We start from the raw sequence: 22,039 nt of genomic DNA, 5'->3' as shown, positions 1-22,039 counted from the left end.
TTTTTTTTCCTTTGGCTACCCCATTCTATCAGCTGCATTTGTGCCTTACCTAATTACCCACATAACTTTTGGGGGAAGTACTCTCCGGCATACTAACTTCAAAGCCTAATGAGAGAGAAAGAATAAAACATCTCACCACCATTTTCCTGATGACTGACAATCCATCTCCTATTTCTGCTTGTCGTAATTGCTTTCAACTCTTAGCTGTCAACTAGGCAAGTCTCCCCTAGGACACCACGGGGAGATGTCCTAGGAAATGTCTGTTTCTCTCTCATCTCTCTTTTTATTGTCTCTGATTTGTTTTGTGGGACATCCCTGCAATCTAGGCCCCTGTGGCCATGCTGGCAACTTACACTTAACCAGCTCCAACCGGGGAGAGTCACCACTGAAAAAGGCAAAATTCTGTCTCATCTTAATAAAGGTCCTTCTGGACTCACTCTGGGTGATGACCAGTAATGCTGAAGTCTTTTCTGCTTCCTCACTTTTGTCTCTTTGTTCCGTAATAGAAAATGAAGTGGGAAACACTGGCTGATTGGAGCTTGGAAGAGGAAGTGGCAAATCTCTTTTATAGGTAGTAGTGGGGAATAAGTTCGAATCTGGGGTTTGGGGGCATATTATGAAAGGACTTGCAAATAATCGAGGTGCTCAAAAGAGGGCTTCATGAGGTAGGAAATAAGGAGCTAGAATATAGAGGTCATTCATAGGACCAATCTAAAACAGATGAACAAGAAAGCTCTGACCTGCTCTGTTTTCCTAACCTGGCCAGGTTTGTTCCTCCTTAAGTAAGTAGCCTGGTGGCCTCTGCTCCTATACCAGAGACAGAAACTGCAGACACCTGAATTGGTATTAGCCCTCCTTCAGTTCAAAACTTTCCAGCTCAAGCAATCCACCAACCTCAGTCTTCCCCAGCAGCAGGAATTATAAATGTGCTTTACTATACTTGGCAATAGAGACTTTTAAAATTTGCAAAGTACTTTCTATAACTTCATCTCATTTGAGTCTTACAGCATTCCTGGAAGGTAGGCCCTTCAGACATATTTTACTCATTTTATAGATGAGGAAACTGAGGCTAAATGAGTATATGTGATTTGCCTAGAGTCACACATATAAGTAGTTTCAAAGGTGAGATTTGACCCCATCTTCCTAAATCCAAGTCCAATGTAAATGCCAATTACAATTAAGGACTTGGAGAAGCCTTGTGACTTCCCAATGCTAATTCTGGGCCTCTTATCACTCATCTGTAGCATGTACCCAAAAGATTAGAGAGAAAGAAGGAAGGAAGGAAGGAAGGAAGGAAGGAAGGAAGGAAGGAAGGAAGGAAGGAAGGAAGGAATAGAGAGATAGAAAAGAAGGAACAGATATGTATTAAACACTTACTTTGTGTCAGACTGGGCTAATGCTGTATAAAGATCTTATTTGGTCCTCTCAATAACCCTGGGAGGTATTATTAATGACTATTTTTATAGTTTTAAATGTTCACAGTATTAGTAATCAGTATTTTACAGCTGAAGAAACTGAAGCAGAGAGATTAAATGACTTGCCTAGGTCGCACAACAAATAAGTATCTGAGGCTGGATTTGAACTACTGCCTTCCCAATTTCAGGCCCAATATTCTATCCACTGTACCACCTAGCTTCCTATATAGGCAGGTCAATAGAAACATGCATACATACACATTTACATACATGCACTAATTTGGCATGTTGCCTATTTAGATGTATCTCATAATTTGAGCAATGTGTTTTATTTCTATATATTTTTCCAGTATGGATGGCTAGACTAATTTGCATTAAAATATCAAAGGCATTTATGCTTAGGGAAGAATGTGAGCTAATAATATAATGAAAAATGGTAAGAGAACAGATCCTCTAGACACATAATGCTTTTTCCTCTGACTATGGGTAGGCTAGTAAGGTTTAATAATGAGCTCTGGGGAGGTGAAGAAGGTTTACAAGATATATCTGAAAGTTTTATCTTCATTTTTAATATTATCTTCATCACTTTCTTAAGTTGTTCATCGTTTATTTTCAAAGAGGAGCAATGATATCATGGGTTGATGCCTTGACTTGCCCTTGAAACGGATTTAATTGAGGCCAAGTTGCACAAAGTAGTTGGCCTCACTCTCTTTTTCAGAGTCATTGAAATCCAGTGGCAAGATAAAAGTCAAGATAACTGGCAAAGACCCAGGATATAGTGGATGACTTTGGCATCTTCAATGTCTGACCAAGCTGTAAGTGCTTCATGGCACCTGCCTCAGTCACCATCATAGCCATTGGAGCAAATTGTTCTCGTCCACCATTCCAACGGGAGAAGCCTATCTATCTATCTAGATGACTCTAGAAGTCTAGATGATCAATAAAATAATAAGTCAAGCCCTGATTTGTATCATTTGCCAATTTCTGAGGTAGAAATGCTTGCACCAAAAAATTGAACAATCAGCTTTAGAACTGTTCCCCCACCTCTAACTCACACTGTGGGCAAGTCAGCACACCTGGTCAGTACTCTAAGCAACATTTTTTTTTTTACATTTTTAAACCCTTAACTTCTGTGTATTGGCTCCTAGGTGGAAGAGTGGTAAGGGTGGGAAATGGGGGTCAAGAGAGTTGCCCAGGGTCACACAGCTGGGAAGTGTCTGAGGCTGGATTTGAACCTAGGACCTCCCGTCTCTAGGCCTGACTCTCGATCCACTGAGCTACCCAGCTGCCTACTCTAAGCAACTTTTGAGACTTGCAGAGAGGGTAGCTTCCTGCACTGATACATTCCCTCATCCTGTAAACAGTTCCCATTAACAACGGCATTGCAGAACCAATCTCTAACTCTATCTTGGCCTTTTACATGTACATACACAGGTCAATGTTGTGTCCCCCATCTCATGGCTCCTGAAAGAGTGTAAGGTCCTTCAGGACAGACTTTCTTTCCCCTCCCTTGCTTTCCCCCAAGTCAAATGCAGCCTCTGACCCAGAGTATATGCTTAATAAATCTTTGTTGATTGACTGAATTGTTGGAAAAGAAAGTTCTACCAGAAGTTTTGTCCATTATCTTTGGAAGACATGTGCAAAAAGAAGGATAAGAATCCACCAGAAAGACCAGCCACAAAGGCATCCTGATGTGAAAACATGGTGGGAATAACTACAATTTCGAGATCAGGGATTGTCCAAAGAGAAGATGAGGCAGAAGGACTGTGGGAGAGGAGAAAGAAGACAAAGAACCAAGAGCCACACAGTGTGTGTGTGTGTGTGTGTGTGTGTGTGTGTGTGTGTGTGTGTGTGTGCATTCTAGAGAAGGATTTTCTAGACCCAACTAATTGACCTTGAGAAAGTCACTTTCCTTCATGGCTCTGGACTGTGGTTTTCTCATCTATTAAGTGAAGAGTATGGACTTAATGACTTCTTAGGCCATTTCCACCCCTTAAATTTATTCCAGGACTAAGCAAATGATAAAATTAATGAGGAGGGGGCAATTATACCAACATCTCCTAGATTCACAGAATTTTAGAATTACAAGGGACCCTAGAGATCATCTGCTGCAATTCTTTGTAAATGATGTTCTAAAGTGTTTTAAAGCTGTTTGTTCTCTTGGGAGGGTTAAAGGTCTGACCTGAAATCCCGTTTAAACTATTAATTTGCTTACCAAGTCTTTTCTTCTCCTATAAGCAGTGCAAAGGTTGGCTTCAGACCAGGATTTTTCCTGAATGATCACAGATTCCAAGTTATTAGAATCCCAAATGATGGTATTTTCTGATACAAACAAAAGTTTTCTTCCAACGAGATGTGAATCCATTGTATGTCCATGTGGGCTTAAGACAAATCAGCCTTTGCTGGTCAGAATGCTAAAGCAGCCTTTTATTTCTGGAACTCTCATTCATCTGGAACAGCTCTGAACCCAAGTTAAAAAAATGCTTCTGGCCAGAGAGAAATGACATGCCAAAGATCCCTAATACCTTAGAGATCACCTGCCCCAGCATCATTTCACAAATTCTCCTTTTCAAGCACTATATATCCAGCTAAGCTGGTCTATTAGATGTTACCCCATTTGACATATCATCCCTCATCATATTTACCAGGCTCCTGCCTAGAATGCTTTCTTTTCTCATCTCTGTTGGTTAATATCCTTCTCTCCCTTCAAGGCTCAACTCAGAGGATACTTCTTCCTTGAAGTCTTTAATTACTCAATCAATCAACAAACATCTCAAGTGCTTATAGACACTGTACGTGGTATTGGAGATACAAAGACAAAATCAGACAGTCCATGACCAGAAGAAGCTACATTAATGTAAGAGAGAAAACAAAATAATAATAATAATAATAATAATAATAATAATAACAACTAGTGTTTGAATAACATTTTAAGGTTTGTAAAGGATTTTGCATATGTTGATTCATTTAATTCTCAAAACATCCTGGTGATGTAGATGTTATTATTATTCCCATTTTAGAGATAACTAAGGCACTGAGAAATTAAGGGACTTGCTTAGGGTCACACACAGGTCGGAGGCAGTGTTTGAACTCAGGTCTCCTTAACTCCAAACCCTGAGTTCCATCCCCTATATCACCTACCAGTCCTCAAGTGATCCAGTTCCATCTCCACTCTCCTGCTAATCTTTGGTCTTTCCTTGCCAATTGGCTATTTTTGTGGTACCTCCCATATCTCTCTTGTCCTCCAAGAACCCTCATCTTATCCATCCATCCTTGCTTGCTATCATCTTATATCTGTTTACAATGGGTACCTTACTTCCTTTTCTCTCACTGTCTCCTTAACTCTCTACACTCTGGGTTCTGATTGCATCTTTCAACTGACAACCACATTCACGAAAATTGCCAATAATCTCTGAATTGCCAACTCTAATAGCCTCTTCTCAATCCTCCTCTTTCTTAGCCCCATGAAGCGTTTGACATTGCTGATCACCTTCTTCCCCATGATACTCTTTTCTCTCTAGGTTTTCATGAGACTGATCTCTTAACCAACCTGTCCGACTATGCATTCTCACCCTCCTTTTCTGGATTTTTCTCTAGCCCCATCCCACCAACTGAATGAGTGTTGCCTAAGGCTCTATTCTGGACTTTCTTCTCTTCTATCTCTTTATTGTTTTGCATGGTATTCTCATCAATTTCTCCAGATTCAGTTATCTCTATGCAGATGATTTTCAGATCCATTTTTATCAAGTTCTAACTTGTAGTCTTACATCTCTGCTTATTGAACATCTCAAACATCCCATAGATATCTTAAACTCAACATATCCAAAACTCAACTCATTTTTAAAACCTTTATCTTCTGTTTTAGGTAGCCATTGAAAGACAGAATAATAACAAGGCCTAGGCAGTCAGGATTAAGTGACTTGTTCAGGGTCATACAGCTAGGAAGTGAACTCATCGTCCTTTCTCCAAAACCTTCCCCTCTTCCTTACTTCTCTATAACTGTCAAGGATGCCATGATCCTCCCAGTAACCCAGGCTTTCAACCTTTGAATCATACTCAATTCCCCCCTCTTTCTTATTGTCCCCCACATCCAAGTCTTTGCCATGTCCTGTCTTTCCTATATTCCTCAGATCTGTCTTTCATACCTGCTTTTTTTGTATGACACTGCTACCTCCCTAGAATTATCACCTTACATCTATACTATTGGGACAGTCTTCTGGTTGATCTCTGTGACTCCAGTCTCTCCCTACTAAGCCCTTCCACTACTAAGCTGTCAAACTGGTTTTCCTAAAGAGAAAATCTAACAATGTTGCCTTCCCACTCATTCAATAAACTCCAGTGGTTCCCTATTGCCCTTGGTATTGAATATAGTCTTGTTTGGCTTTAAAAGTCTAGCCCTTTCCTATTTCATAACTTATCTCTATCCATGTACTTTCAATCCAGTGGCACTGGGATCTTTGCTGTTCTTCAAAATAAACAAACAAAAATCACCATACCCCTTGGACTTTCATTGGAATTTTCTACCTCCTGACTTCCTGACTTCCTTCAGATCTCACCTAAAATCTTATCCTCTTAAGGAGCCTTTCTCCAGTTCCCTTCAGTGGTAGTGTCTTCACTGAGATTATCTCTAATTTAATCTGCCTGTATCGTGTTTGCATATAGTTTTTTGGGGTTTTTTTTTGTATGTTGTCTCCCCTCCTAGAATGGGAACCCTTCGAGAGCAAAGGTTGTTTTTGTATCCCTGTCCCTTCGCATGGTTCTAGGCACCTCATAAATACAAAATAAATGTGATGACTCATGTAGATGGTAAAGAATGAGCTGAGTTTTGAAGAATACTGAGGGTGTTATGAGATAGAGCGAGTGCATTCCATGCATTAGGGCAGCCTGTGTAAAGGGAGGGGATAGCATTTGGAGTGTCAATTATGAGAAATAGCCAGAAGGCCAGTTTGGCTGAACTGAGGTCATGAGGATTCAGTGGCAGCCTCCAGTGGGGACAGCTTATGTCAATAGTAATGTAAAACTGGACAAGGTTAGAGTCACATTATCGAGGGTTTAAAATGGTGGAGAAGTTTGTGTTTAATCCCAGAGAAAATCTCAGTTTTTCTCTAATTCTTTGTTTGGATCTTTCTTTCACCTCCACCATACCTACCCTTTTATTGTACTAATCTGTGCATTTAATATCTCAAACCTCCACCTGACACACGCCCAGTAGAATGCAAGTTACTTGAGGTAGGGGCTATGCCTATTTTTCACCTTTGTGTGATCAGAAACTACCTACCACAGTTCTTTGATTAAGATGGATGCTTACATTGTTGAGTTTGTTAAAATTGATAATCATATATGATACAGTGTAATTCATTCAGGGAAGTATTGCAGCTCACGGATCAGTCTCAAAATCCTGATTGTTAAATTTTCGACAAGCCTTTTAACCTTGACAATTATCAAATGCTACAAATTAGGGATTGATTTATTGTTTTGTTGATTGTCTAGTCTTAAGAAAATGATTCAGAAAATGTTAATAATGCAGATTTACCTTAAAAGTATGTCTCAGATTATTATTGTTTTTATTTTTTGGAGAGCTAGTTGTTAAACCTTTACAGGGACATCTATGGGTTTTTTACTTCCTTTACAAAATGGGGAACATTTTTATTGACTGAGTAGAAACATAAAAGTGAAAGTGTATTTGCTTTAAAAAAATATGACAGAAATGGCAGGAAATAGAGAGAATAGAGATGGTTTTTAAAAAAGATGAAAGAAGCAACAATGGAGTTAACATTAAAGAGCTAGGATGATGATGAGTATGCAGATACTTGAAAAGCGATAACAAGTAACAGAGATGGGGAAACTGGCTGTGGAAAAAAAAACAAAACAAAACAAAAGAAAACCCAGAAAATCAATGAGCATCCAAGGAGCAAATAACCCCTTCATACTCCTTTGAAAGAATTATTCTGTCACACCAAAAGTATAACTAATATAATAATGTTCCATTTGTATAGTTGAAAGTAAGCACATCTGGGGCAGCTAGTTAGCTCAGTGTCTAGAGAACCAGGCTTGGAGATGGAAGGTCCTGTAGATTTAACAATTAATATCAAATATTCCAAGTATTATATTTAAAAAGTTTATTAATAATAATTAAAGTAAGAGACTCCTAGCTATTCAGCCTACTCTGTAGAGCAAAAGAGTGAGGCAGAGCCTTAGAACTTATATCCAACACAGGAAGATGCAAATGTATATAGAGGGAAAAGCATTGTGAGTAATACAGAAAGGAATTTTGGATGTAGTTTTAGGGGTTCAAGATTTTCCAATTATACAACCCTGAGTTCAAATGTGACCTCAGATACTTCCTACCCTTGTGATCCTGAGCATGTCACTTAACTCCAAATGACTAGGAACAATACTTAGTATTGATTCTAAGACAGAAGATAAGAGTTTAAAAAAGAAAACACTTTGAGGGTAGGAACTCTTATTTTTTCCTTTGTATTGTCAGGACTAAGCATGGCACCTGGTACGTAGTAGGCATTTAACAAATGCTTGTTAAATTCAAGTGTATTGTACTTTCCTCACATATATAGCTTCTACAATTGGTTATACCACTATTCTTTTCCCATCTTACAAATGAGGACTGGCATGTTGTAATGGTATAAATGAAAAATTAAAAGACCAGTAGAACATCTCCAGAGAAGATTCCCTGCAGAAAGAACTTCTGGAAAGGCACAGACATTCATTACTCAGGATGAGAAGGTATGGCCAGGCTGGGAAGAGCAATGGAGGAGGTAATGTCCCTGCCAATAAGAGCAAAGATTCACCAGAATGTTGAAGTGCAAATGATGAAGTGCAGAAACTGGGAAGCTGAGTAACTTACCCAAAATCACACCATTTGTGCATTTGTCAAAGGAGGAACTAACATTTGAACTTGAGCTTCTATCAGTCCACTGCACTTACTGCCTTTAGGGGAAAGCAAACCAGAATGTATTAAGCACCTAGATTGGGCCAGGATCTGTGCTAAGTGTTTTACAAATAAATACTAACCCTTGCAACAATCCTGGGAGATAGATCCTGTTATTATCCCCATTTACATTAGGGAAACTGATGCAGACAGAGGCTGAGTGACTTATTCAGGGTCACTGCTGGTAAAACTCTGAAAGGGGATTTGAACTCGGGTGTTACCTACTCTAGACCCATCACTCTATTCATTTGACCACCATCAACAGCAAACCTACCTGTGAGCACATTTTTTACAGAAAGGCAAGCTATGAGTGTTCAATAACCCTTGAGTGTACAATTGTTTACAGTGCTGTGCAAAAACTGGTCCGTCTGCTGTCCTGGAGTCCTAAGTTCATTGTGTTGTTTGCTAATATTGGGAAAGACATAAAACAATTTAGAAGATTTTCTATCAAAATTCAATTAATTGAAGTTGAGTATCACCCAAAGGGCAACAGAAAGGCTCCTGGTGTATGTGAAAAGGAAAAAAAAACATTAAAAATAAAAAATAATAACACCTACCATACTCCAGGCACTATGCTGAGCACTTCACAAATTCCATCCTCATGGCAACCCTGTTAGGTACATCATGCTGTGGATAGGGCTTTGCGCCCAGATTCAGGAAGATTTGGGTTCAAAAAGGGGCTCAGATACTTACTATCTATGACCCTGGGCAAGTAACTCAACCTCTGCCTTGGTTTTCTAAACTGTAAATGAAGATGATACTAACCATACCCTCCTCCAGGATAGTTGTGAGGACCAAATGAGATAAGAGTTGTAAAAAATGCTTAACACGTAATCAAAGAGTGGAAGCAAGGGATAATAAGTAAATAGCCCAAATTTTCTCCTGGGTCCCCTGGTGTTCTCAAAAGATGACTTAAGAAAGTCCTTCAGCATGTTGAGTGTATATATATATATATATATATATATATATATATATATATATATACATATATATGAAGAAGTGGACGAGAGTTCCGCAAAATAGGTAGGTGTGCAAAGGTTACAGTTCTGGATCACTGAGGGATGATGTGCTAGGTCCAACTATTGGAGAACTGGAACGTCCTTAAAATACAAAGCTTCAGTTGTTTATCTAGAAAATATGTCCATGTAAAACAGTTCATTTCGTGATAATGCAAAATAAATGAGGCATTATTGAATATTCACAACAATAGCAAGAAGTTAACTCTGAGGCATTTTAACCGGTAATTACAAAGTAGAAGAATCCTGAGGTATATTGAAAAGTATTTCATAAACAAAATCATGCCACTTAAATTTCATTTTTACTTCAGGAACAAAAATCTGTCAAAGACCAAAATCTCAGTGGAGCATAAATATTTTCTTTCCAAATATGAGGAATATCAAATTGACTCCTCCAGGTCAGACTGTGTAGGCGGGGAGATTTTTTCCCCCCCTGGATAAATGATGGGTGATAAGATTTTGAAATACAAATTGACACCCAATTATACAACTTCTTTATTTATAATGTTCTCTATTGTGTCCCTATTAAACATGAGCTGTTGATATGCCTAAAGTATTTCCTTTTCATTATTAAATTTCTCATTAAAATAATTAGCATCTTAAAAATCACAACCCACATGGGCCAATTGATCATTTCTCAGTCCTCCTTCCCTAATCCAATTAGGTAAAGTTTAGCTTAATCAAATTAGTAAATGAGTTGTTAAAAAAATCCCTTCTGTTGCTTAATTATCGGATTTATGACTTGGAGTCATACAACTATGGAATATTTGAGCTGGATGGGGACCCTTAGAGCTCATTGAGTTTAGTGGTAAAAGAGCACTAGTCTTAGAGGAACAAGACCTGGGTTCAGAAGCTTGCTAGCTATGGGACTCTGGGCAAGTCTCTTTACAGAGCCTCAGTTTCCTTATCTGTGTTGAAGGTAACTAGTGACACTTCCTCTCAGAGTAATTTTGAAGAAAGTATTTTCTAAATCTTACAAGTACTGCCTATAAATGAAGATTATTATTTATCAGATGAAGAAAAAGGAGGCCCAAGGAAGTTGCGTGACTCACCAAACACTATAATGAGTCATAAAGATAACTTAGAACTCAATTTTCTTGATTCCTAGTCCAGTGCTCTTTCTACATCTTCATTAGATTCTTTTTAAGTGGATTTTACATTCTTGACAGGCAGAATATTAAAAAAAATTGGTCTAAAAACTTGGTTTCGTGTCCTGCCTGTGGCATTTACTGGGTGTAGGGACCCTAGTCAAAAGCTAAAATCTCTCAGGGCCCCAAAGCCAACTCTCTCAGATAGAAATTATAAAGCAAGAGCTGATTGGTATTGGTAGAGTGATTCTCCTCACCAGGAGTCCCCTAAAGGGATGAAATTGCAGGTCCAGTCAAAGTTTTAAAAGAAAAAAAAATGATATTTATATCTAGTGAGTGAAACCAAAGACTGTTTCTAAAGCCTTGTTCTTAGGATCTCTCACCACTTCAAAATACATTAATACCCCTACTGATAGAAAGATTCCATGCTGCCTTGAAGTCTGAAAGTTTAATGTTTTTTTTTCCCCCAACAGATCACACGTGCTTCCTAATGAATTTGACATCTTGGATTCTTATTACAAGGTAAGCACGGAAGAAAAAAACCTTTCATATTTGACTTAGTTTTTCATGATGGATTTCCCAAATTTTCAGAGAGTTAACTTTCCATAGTGGAGCAGACTCTAACAGAGTTCTACACAGAGGAACTATTAAATATGGATAAAAAGGAATAATCTTGTAAACATGAATCATTTCCCTGGCATCCTCTGTTCCTAACATCTATGAAATCAACAGGAAGGGTGGCAAGTATAGTACCTCTTGGGCTACCATCCCATACCACTCTTTGACAAGGAAGGAAAGTTTCAGACCTATTCAAAACCCTGGTGGTAGTTTCTCTTCAATTTATTAATGATGTGTTTGCTTAATATGTAGGGCCATGTTTTCTGATGGGTTTTGTGTTCAATTATGAATTTGTTTGGGGGGTAATTAACCTCTGCCACAGTGCTCGTTGGTATTTTACATTCGGGCATGTCATATTTCAACCAGCACTTTGGGGGATCATGGAACAAGTGATGGAGTAATGGAACCCACTATGGCTGGGGACATACAAAATACACCATGGATGGACAGAGTGTCTATGCCTCGAGGCATATGAAAGGATGGCTGGCGGGGGGAACAAGGGAAAGGCTACACACAAAACCAAGGCAACTGGAAATCAAGCCTTTTGTTGCCAGCATCCATGTGTATTTATTCTCATCTATTTGTTTTAATTAAAGCCTTTAATCTTGAGCTGATGTACTATTCAACTAATATTGTTGGGTTTTGGTAATAAAAATGACACCTGATTATTATCAGCTTATAATTGATAGACTCAAATTACTCATTATTATAGAATTAGATGTTTCAGTGCTGAAGGAAAAACAAAATCAGGACATGGTAATGAGTGACTGCTGAATGTGAATTATCTCGTATTATGATCATTTAATACAGTTTACAATCAACTGGTCTAGGTTTAGAAATAGCTTGTTAAAAGTCGCTCACCCAGAAGGAACGTTAATCACCCATGGTTTTCACCTCTACTCTTACTCTTGGGATATATACTACCTCCCTTGCATGTTCATCTGAAATTTTCTCATCCAGTTTATCATTCACACAAACATAAATGCTGACATTCTCCCTTCCTGGATTACCTAACAGCAGGGACAGGGTATGGTAGCATGTTGGTCTACCCATCATCCTCTGATTTGGTGACTTATCTATAAAATGGGGAACAAAAGGAGAAAGAGAGGCAGACAAGTGGTCGCTAAGGTCCCTTCCCCTTCCCTTTCTAGGAGGGGGCTAGAGATGCCACTCTTTCTACACTGATGAAATGGGAAGACTTTGAAAATGATTCTAGACTAGGTGTTTAATCTCACCTATTCCCCAGAACCTCTTAAAGAGGCCTTAAAAGATCTACTAGGTGTCTGGACTCAGTTTTGTTAGCACAGTTGATAAGGGAGCCGCACTAGAGCTCAGTTGAGTCAACCCTCCTGGGCCATTGTTGACTTTGACTAAAGCTGAATCAAACAGGAGATCAGTAAGGTCCATGTCAGTTGCTAGGAAACAGTGTTAGAAGTGTATCATCCCTTAGCTGCTGGTCTCAGAAAGCAACAGAACCTTCTCAATGGCGTGAGAATCAGGCACTGAGGAATAAAGGGAAAATCTGAATTCTTACACAAGGTATTAGGCTGCTTTGGCAACCTGCAATTTCTGTGGCTAATATAGCTCATCTCTGAATCAGAACTGTCCATTCTCTAGAGCTCCATTTTTATAATGATAGCGTATTGAACCTGAAATCACCTGTGACTTCAGCCTCCCTCTCCAAGTTTACTACAAATTGCTCCACACACTGCTCTATGGTCTAGTCAGCCCGGCCTCTTTGCTGTTCCTAAATACGCTACATTTCCCACCTTTATTTTTTTCAAACACTCTATCCCATACATGGAGTACATTGTCATCTCACCTCCACTTCTTAGAGCTATGAGTTGCTGGTGCACCTCCCCCCCCCCCCCCACCGAAATTATTTTGCATTCACTCTGGAAATTTTTTATTTACTTCTACATGCAGGAGATGCATCATCTGATAGAATAAAAAAAACTCTTTGAGGAAAAGGATTGTTTCATTTTTATATTTATGCTCCAGACTCACTCAATATGGCATATTATAAATACTTTGTAAATGTTCGTTGATTGAGTAACTAATTAGTGTTCAATATTCTGGTCTTTTTAGTTCATCAACTTCATTCAGCAAGTGTTTGTTAAGCAGGGAATTTGTGATAATGAACAAAGACATAGTACTTGCCTTCAAGAAGCTTACATTTGATACAAAGCAGAAAATGAAAATGGCAAAGAAGATTTTAAAATACCAAACAAGAAGCTTACGGGGGGAAGAATCATTTTCAGCTAAGACATTAGGGAAGGCTTAACAAAAATGGCATCTGAACTCATCCTCAAAAGAAGCAAAAGATTTCAATTGAACATATAAAGAGGCAGCATTTTCTAGTAATGGTGGAAGGAGCAGTCATCAAAGGCAAATTATATTAAGTGAAGAAGGGTAAAATGAGCTTTTGGAATGAGTTGACCAGTATAGTTTTGGCTACCATTTAAAACACATGGAAGGAAATAATATGTGAGGAAAAAAGAAACAAACTAGAAAAAGAAAAGGACAGATTGTGGAGGTCCATGATTGCTAGAGTAAATCACAACCAACATTTTCTACATCCAAATCTTATCTTGATAATTGCTACCTATGTAAGCAAATAAAAAATCCCAGGGCTTCATCATTTAAGTTAAAAATCCTAGAGATGATAAGATTGTTGTCATATTTTAAGATTTGCAAAGTGCTTTATGTATAACATTTGATCTTCACGAGAAGACTGTGAAATAACTTTACAAATTAGGAAACTGAGTCTGAGAGACTTGCTCAGAGTATCTGATGAAGAAACTGAATTCAGGACACTGACTCCAAACTCAGTGCTCAATCCTTCACACCACCTGGCTGCCTATATATGTATTTTTTTTAATTATCTGAAAATTTGAAAACCGATTAAGGGGGAAAAAATCAGAATATCTCCTAATATTTTATACATTTCCATCACTGTAAAAAAAGAATTTACTCAAGGAACACTGACTATTTCTAATTGATAATTTGATGATTATTTGGGTTGAGATTTCCTAGAAACCTTCCTTATCTTTCCATATCCATACCTCTTGCTCCCAGACTCAGCAGAGGCACTAAGGTATTTCTGTCTTTTAGATTCTCACCTCCTCCATTTTAGATCTCAAAGAGAGTAACTGTTTATCTTCCCTCTGTCATTTGAGGTCACCAAAATAATAGAAACTTTTCTTCCCTTGCCATCCTCTCTCTCTGCATCACTGAAGCACTTCTCACTTAATCCACACAGTAGTGTTAAAGAAAGAGGGAACTGACAAGAATGGTAAACAAACTTTGGGTAGAATTTCATCTTTACCCTCTGAAACTTTAAGTATACAAATCCATTGTACTTGGTGAATGAGGAGTTCGATTATTTTGAAATGCATGACTTATCTCTTCCTGAACAATGAACTCCAATCATCTTGGCAGAGGTATTGGTGGGGCTAATGAGAGCCCTTGGGCAGGAACATAGGAATCTGAGTGGAGAAAAGAAGTAGGGTATTTTGTTTGTTTTTCTCAGAAAATGAACATTCTCCCCAGGACCTTGCCTTCACACCTCCCCCCCTGAACCTAATGAGGCACAAGGCATGACTGATCACCCCTTTTAGGACAAGTCCTCCTTCCCTTTTTTAAAAAATTTACTAACTGTGGGTCCTTGGGAAAATCACTTAACCTCATTAGATTTCAGTTCTTCATCTTTTCAAAGTGAGGGAGCTGTCCTCAGAGGTACCTTCCACCTCTGATCATATGACTCTGTATGTCAAAGAGTTCTTAACCTGTTTTAGGTGGTGTGTGGCTGCCATGTGTGGAAGGCATGGTGATGAATGCTTGGCCATGAAGAGCGAGAGTTAGCTTGCTAGGGAGACTAGTGGCTAGAGAAAGAGAATGAAATAAGGACAGGAAAGATGTTTTTTTCAGTATGCCTGAGGACAGAGCAGAAGAATCATGGCATAATGACTCCCATGTGTGGCAGCCAAACAAGGTGCCCGAATAGGGACATAGCCAACATATTGTGCCTAGAACAGGGTTCACCACCCATCACAAATAGCACCTGAGGAAGCCAGAAAGAGCTGTGTTCTAATTTGATTCTCCTCAAGCAACAGGGATCCCCCACCATCATGTCTACTTCACTCACAAGATTCCTGGCTTGCAACAGTGGTGGATCCCTTGGTCCATTTGGTGAAGTCTGTGAAGACCTTCTCAACATAATGATTTTAAATAAATAAAATGCATGTCTACAAAGGAAACCAATGGTAATGAAATTGACTTATCAAAATATTTTTAAGACCAAGTTCATAGACTTAAGGTTAAGAACTCTTGGGGAATGAGTTGGCATTACAATGTGTCTCTTACCCCTTGTTGTTTTGTATCCTCAGATCAAAGATAGTCATACTATATGTTGTGCCACTGTACATCCCTAACCCTCTTTGGGCTACTGAAAGAATATTATCTGGGCTCACTTTCAATGATGATTTCCTAATTCCACCACAATTTTAGCCAGAATTTGCCAATTAGTTGCTTGTTCTTGAATGTAGTCTTTGGATTGGGAAGATAGTGGGAAGAATAAAGGATTTGGAGTCCAAGACTTGAGTTCAAGCCCTATCTCTGCCATGAACTTACCTATGTGACCCTAAGCAAGTATTTTAACTTTTCTGAACTTTTCAGTTCATTCTCTATAAAATGAAGGGATAAGGCTCCCTTCTAAGCTTTGTTTTACTTCTAAATGTTGGATCCTAAGATTATTCGCCTTTGCTTAAGCATTTCTAACAACAAAGAATTTACTACTTTTCAAGTATGACCACTCCATTTATGGACAAATCTAATTGGCCGAATGTTGTTATTTCTGTTGAACTAAAATTTGTCTCCAAGTAAATTTCCCTGATTTGTGATAGTTCTATGTTCTGGAGTTATCCAGAATAAGTGTAATATTTCATCTCCACTTCCCAAATTTTGAAGATGATAACCATGTTCTTCCCAAGACTTTTACATTTATCATGGCAAGACTTCAGATGTGATCTGAGCAACATAGACTACAGTTCTTCATATGGTGGAATATTATGCTTCCATTATTGTATCATAAGGTTGGCATGGGAAGCAATATGGCATAGTAGGTAGAAAGGTAGAGTCAGGAAGATCTGGGCTCAGTTCCCACCTCTGATACCTACTGGGCATGTGTCATAATTAATCTTTTAGGACTCTAGGCAACTCCCTTAAGACTATAAATTCAAAGAAAGTGTTAAGCTGTAGTGGAACTGAGAGTTTCCTTACATAAGATATTAAGCCTAGTCTCTATTCCCTGACTACATTACCTTTTTATTAATAAACCTTTACCTTCTCTATTGATTGATACTAAATATTAATTCTAAGGCAGAAGAGCAGTAAGGGCTAGGCAATTGGGGTTAATTCATGTTGCACAGTTAAGAACTGTCCAAGATCTGATTTGAACCCAGGACTTCCCATCTCCAAGCTGACTTTCTATCCATCGAGCCACCTATCTGCCCCTACGACATAAGCTTGTTTCCTTGAAGAAGGCACATATTATTATATTGGGCTTACTATTACCATATCACAAAAACTAAATATGTAATGTTATGGCAGAGAAAGATGGTAGCAATCATCTACTCCACCCCTCTCATTTTACAGACACAGAAATAGTCACACAAGAAGTTAATTAAATGACTTGCTCCTGGTTCACACTGCTTGCTAATGAGGGCCAGAACTAAGTGCTCAGGCTGTCTTCTCATGAGGACTTTTTGATATGACAAGAGTTGAAATCTTATTGAATGGATCCATATATGAATGAATGAAAAAGAACTTATTTAAGACTTATAAGGTGCTTATTTGACTTATACTAAACGCTTGGAATATAAAAGAAAAAAAAGAAAAGAGAGTCCCTGATCTCAAGGAGCTTACATTCTGAAGGACAAAATAAAACACACAAGGGGAGAGTTTGTTAGGTACTGAGCTTTGCTTGGAAAGTTAAGGGGATGGTGAGTGGGGCTTCATGGGAGTAGTCAGAATTGATTTAATCACAATTCATAGTTCCAGAAAGGGGAAGGAAGGGTAAAGTAAAATGAAAAAAAAAATGGTTGAAGTTTCCTTGAAATAGCAATCAGAGAGAGGCATTTTCCCAGGCAGGATCCTGAGGATTCAATGCAGAATTTCTTTCTGGTTAAGGTCTCTCTTATAAACTTTGAAATGGCTGAGGAGGATGGGAAGGAGATGGTCAGATCAGAGAGGAGTGAAGTGAAGCTTGGCTGGGACTAGTCACACCCTGATTCTACCTTTGTTTCATCTCCTTAAGGAGCCTCTCAGTGATAAAATATTCCAGGGATGAAGCAACCAAGTACCAGAGGCTCACAAAAGTAATCAAGCCTCCCTTTTGATCATCTCTACCATGTTCAAAGCCCTGTCCATAGCCAAGCATTAAAATTCCCTAGCCTCCCAGGTCTCTATTGATAGAGGGCAAATCAAACACTTTCTCCAGTTCATTATTTTCCACATCATGAAGCAAATATATATAAATGAAGAAAGCAAGATCATATCTAATTTTCCCAAGCTCCTGGATAGACTATATTTTAGAATAATATTTCCCAAATGGAATGATGCTGTATCAGTAAAATGCCCTCAACCAAGGACCCATCTCTACTTTGTAGGCTCTTGGCAACTAAGAAAGCAGAAATCAAGATCAGCAAGAGGAAAGATGCCAGGGATGGGAGGAGTGGGATGCAGGGAGCAGGAGTTACTTAAAGTTTATAGGTTCATATCAGTAAGGGCTTCTGGTAGTTAAAATTTTGCAGCCTAGTAAAAATGTGCTTTGGACAGGTGTTGGTCCATTTTACAGGGTCCCTTGTTCTTACTCCTTAACCCTGATCCAGAATCTGGTGAAATGTTAATATGTATTAAGTAAGTAACTAAGAATGAAATCTTTATACATATTTTATAGACCTAAAACATCATTAACCAAATTTATCTACTGAAACTTGGAAGGAGGCAATTGTGGCTTTCCCCCCTCAAGGGATACGAGAATGGAAAGGGCCCCAATTTAGAAAGTTCTTGGTAAAATTCATCCCCAACCCACAGGCATAGGAAGGGTACCTTTAAGTCTACACCTGGATGGGTAATCACTGAAGGAATATGACTCCCTATTCTGCCTTCCTTCCCCACCATCCTGTCCAAGATCAAATGTTCATGCCTGGGTCCATGGGAGTCCAGACCAGAGAGAGCTATAACTCTTCCACTGTGGTCTGGAAAGTCCTTGACCTAGACCTAACAGGCCCAAAGAATCCCCAACCTTGGGTAACTTCTCAACCCCAGGTGGAACCTAGAAAAGAGTAATATGTCAGAATGACAAATGGCCCCTGGATCTTGGAAACCTCTTGATGTGCAACCTGGTGGCAGGACTGGAAGAAGGCACAGAGTTGCCACTTAATAAAATAAGGCAGGTTTCCTTTGTCCATCTTGGGTCTAACCTGGTCTGGCCTGGTATCTTCTCCTTCTATTGAAGATAAATGGACTAAGTGGGTGGTGGAGGAAAGTGGCTTAAGTGCAAAGGACATACAGGGGTCCCCATGTAAGCAGAAAAGCCTTGGCTCTCACTGACCACTTCTCAGCCTGATCTCTTGACTTCTCTGTGTCATCTATGCTTCAGACCATATTGTAGCCAGATCCAGACCATGCTTCAGATTACCTCCAGTCATCTGCCAGAAACCTTAGGTCTCTGGGGGCATCTTGACATCAGCCCTGCTGTGTACATGTAACCTTCCCCTCCACCCCACCTCTAGCTTTTCCACCTCTTGCTCTGGACACAGTAATCACATCAATCCTCTGGTAACCTAAGGGTCACTACATTAGGCTTGTGGTCCAATGGGGCAGATTTGAAGGCACAAGTTCATAGTAATTTTGCGCTTGGAAACATAGTTATGAAGCATATGAATGGCTTGTGATTATTCCCTCAGAGAGAGAGGAAGAAAAAAACAAACAACATTCCCTAATAAGGGGTTGGAGATTTGGGATCCAAGCTCTGTGCTAGGAAAGCTCAATCTCTCCTGTGTGGCTCCCAGAGCTGTACTGAGCCCTCCTAATGGGAACAAAGGGAGATAAGAAAATGTAAGGCACGGGCTCAACCATAGGTATTTTTGAGAAATAAGTTTCAATCAATCAGATGGCAGTCTTTAACAAAATAAAAGATGGACTTAGAATTAGGCTAGGAAACCTAGATGAAGCAAGGAATGGAAAGAGAATAAGGAATATTAGTTCCTCCTGTTTTTTCTTCTTTTGAGATCTAGCTACCTAAACAGGTGCCTACAATTTAAAAAATAAATAGCTTTTATTTTTTGCTGTTTGACCTCTTTACAGACCTTTCCAATCTCTCCCCCAAAATGGATTTGACAAAGGGAAATACCAGTTGTCACCACCGCCATTAAAATAATGGTTCTATTGCTGGTCTGAGTCTTTGAGGAAGCTCTGCGATCTCCTTCATGTTATCCGTTCTCCCTCTGAAGAGATTTTTAAAACTCTGAAACTCCACCATCCCTTTCTGATCTGGTGTTAACCTCCTCTCTTTTCAAGCTTGGAAGACGTGTAACTCCCCATATCTTTAGCAAATTGCGCCCCCCTCAAAGGGTGCCAATAGAAGATCAGTTGTGAGAAGGATCATTATTCAACCATTGCTACTAGAAAGCATGTGATAGCCAACTCTTCTATAATTCCATTCACAATCCAGAGATTTAAACTCCCTTTGCTGGCCATCATTTAGCTATATGTGTTATTTTTTTCTTATTAAAATATATATTGCCTAAGGACAAAGACTCTACTTTTGTATTTGTATATCCAGAGCCTCATACAAGTTTATTTAATACTTTTCATTCACTTGTCACCAATTCCCCCCCTCCCACACACACACACCACACTGTTGGTTTTTCATGTTTAAATGTTCCCCTTGGAACTCATTCATTAATTCATCATTGCAAAGAAATAGTAATAGGTTCCTGGAAAGAAAGAAGATTTTGTGGTGGGTGGATGAGAAGGGCAGACAGTGGACTTTCTCCTCCTGTTACCTCTCCTAAAATCCATTTATGTATCAGGGAGGGACTTAACTCCTAGTTAGCAAAGAAATTTAGTTAAAATAGAGAGGAAGAGTTCTAAGACATACCTTTCACCTCCCCTATTTAAGGCTCCTTCCATGACTTTTGTCTGGGAGCAAAATCCCCAGCAATGACTCTGGGTGAATGCTTTTAGAATATAGAGGCTCTGGCCAATCTCTCCCCCATATCTCTTCTCAAATGACTGCAGTACTAAGCGCCCAATCAAATATTTGTTGACTTACTAAATCTTTTAGTCATCATCACCTTTCATTATCATTGGAAGGATTAGTTTATTTTTAAAATGTCACTACACAGCACAGACCCTAAATATATCAATAGTTCCATGGCAGAGTATAAAATAGCACCAGTGAGGAAAGAGCAGAAAATAAAAGCAATCAAGCAAGCAGAAAACACAAACACATTAAACATTGCCAACACATTCAGATGGGTTCATTTTTAACAAGACGAGCTAAATATTTAGAACAGGAAAGAACTCTTAATTCAATTTGCCTCAACTAAAATTAATCGATGGCTTCGGACCACAGTTAGTCTCAGCATGGCAGAACAAATTAAATGCTAGAACCCAAATCAGGAAGACTGAGGTTCAAGCCCCATCTCTGACCCTTCTTAATGGCTTGAAGTTAGTGAAATTCTTAGTGCCGCAGGTAATTCTCTAAGATAAGAGGCCAGTGGTTTCAGAGAGGATTCTCCACTGGTGAAAGCATTGGTTAAGACTGAAAAACAAGAGAAAGTCCACTAGGCAGTGGGGATACAAAGGCAAAAATAAAATAAAACCTGCCCTCTAGTAGCTCATGTTAGCCTTTGCATCTAGATCATAGAGCTCATTTCCTTCATTTTTTTTTTAACCCTTGTACTTTGGTGTATTGTCTAATAGGTGGAAGATTGGTAAGGGTGGGCAATGGGGGTCAAGTGACTTGCCCAGGGTCACACAGCTGGGAAGTGGCTGAAGCCAGGTTTGAACCTAGGACCTCCTGTCTCTAGGCCTGACTCTCACTCCACTGAGCTACCCAGCTGCCCCCTTCATTTCCTTCATTTTGCAAGTAAAAGTGTAAGGATGCGGGATGGGACAAAAAGAGCCAGAAGAAGGCCATTGGTGACAATTATTGACAGTTAAGACCAGGGGGCATTCTGGGTAATTCTATGGAGGGAGAGAGGAGAAGGAACTTCCAGCAGAGGACTGAGAGAGGGAGGAGGAGAACATCTTAGCTTTATTCCAGTCCTGAGGGCTTCCTGAGGATCTTTCTTTGGACATTGATACCCCAATTCCCTGGTCAGAGGCATCCCATCACTTTTCTCCCATCAAGACTTCAACCAATGAGTCAGCTAAGTTTTGGGACTCCATTTTGGGAGTATCTCTTAGGCTCCTTCCCCCATTACCCAACCTTGCTGAGAGACCCTTTCCGGTCTAACTTACAATTATAGAAAAGGATAGAAACAGAAACAGAAGATCCAAAGAGTTACACAGCTGGTCCTATAAATCCAAATGCTAGAGATATCATTGACTCCATTTTAAAGATAAAGAAAGGTAGGAACCATAAGGTTAAAGAGCTTGTGCATGGTCATAGAGCTAATAAATAGAAGAAATGAGTGAATGGAACAGAACCAGGAGAATATTATACACAGAGACAGATACATCGAGGCACAATTGAATATAATAGACTTCCCTACTAGCAGCAATGCAGTGATCCAGGACAATTCTGAAGGACTTATGACAAAGAACATTATCCACATCCAGAGAACTGTGTGAGCAGAAACACAGAAGAAAAACAACTGCTTGATCACATGGTTTGATGGGGATATGATTGAAGATGTAGACTCTAAACAATCACCCCAGTGC

Source organism: Gracilinanus agilis, chromosome 6 (assembly GCF_016433145.1).
Source record: "Gracilinanus agilis isolate LMUSP501 chromosome 6, AgileGrace, whole genome shotgun sequence".
NCBI classification, from domain to species: Eukaryota; Metazoa; Chordata; class Mammalia; order Didelphimorphia; family Didelphidae; genus Gracilinanus; species Gracilinanus agilis.
Note: the sequence above shows the minus strand (reverse complement) of the source record.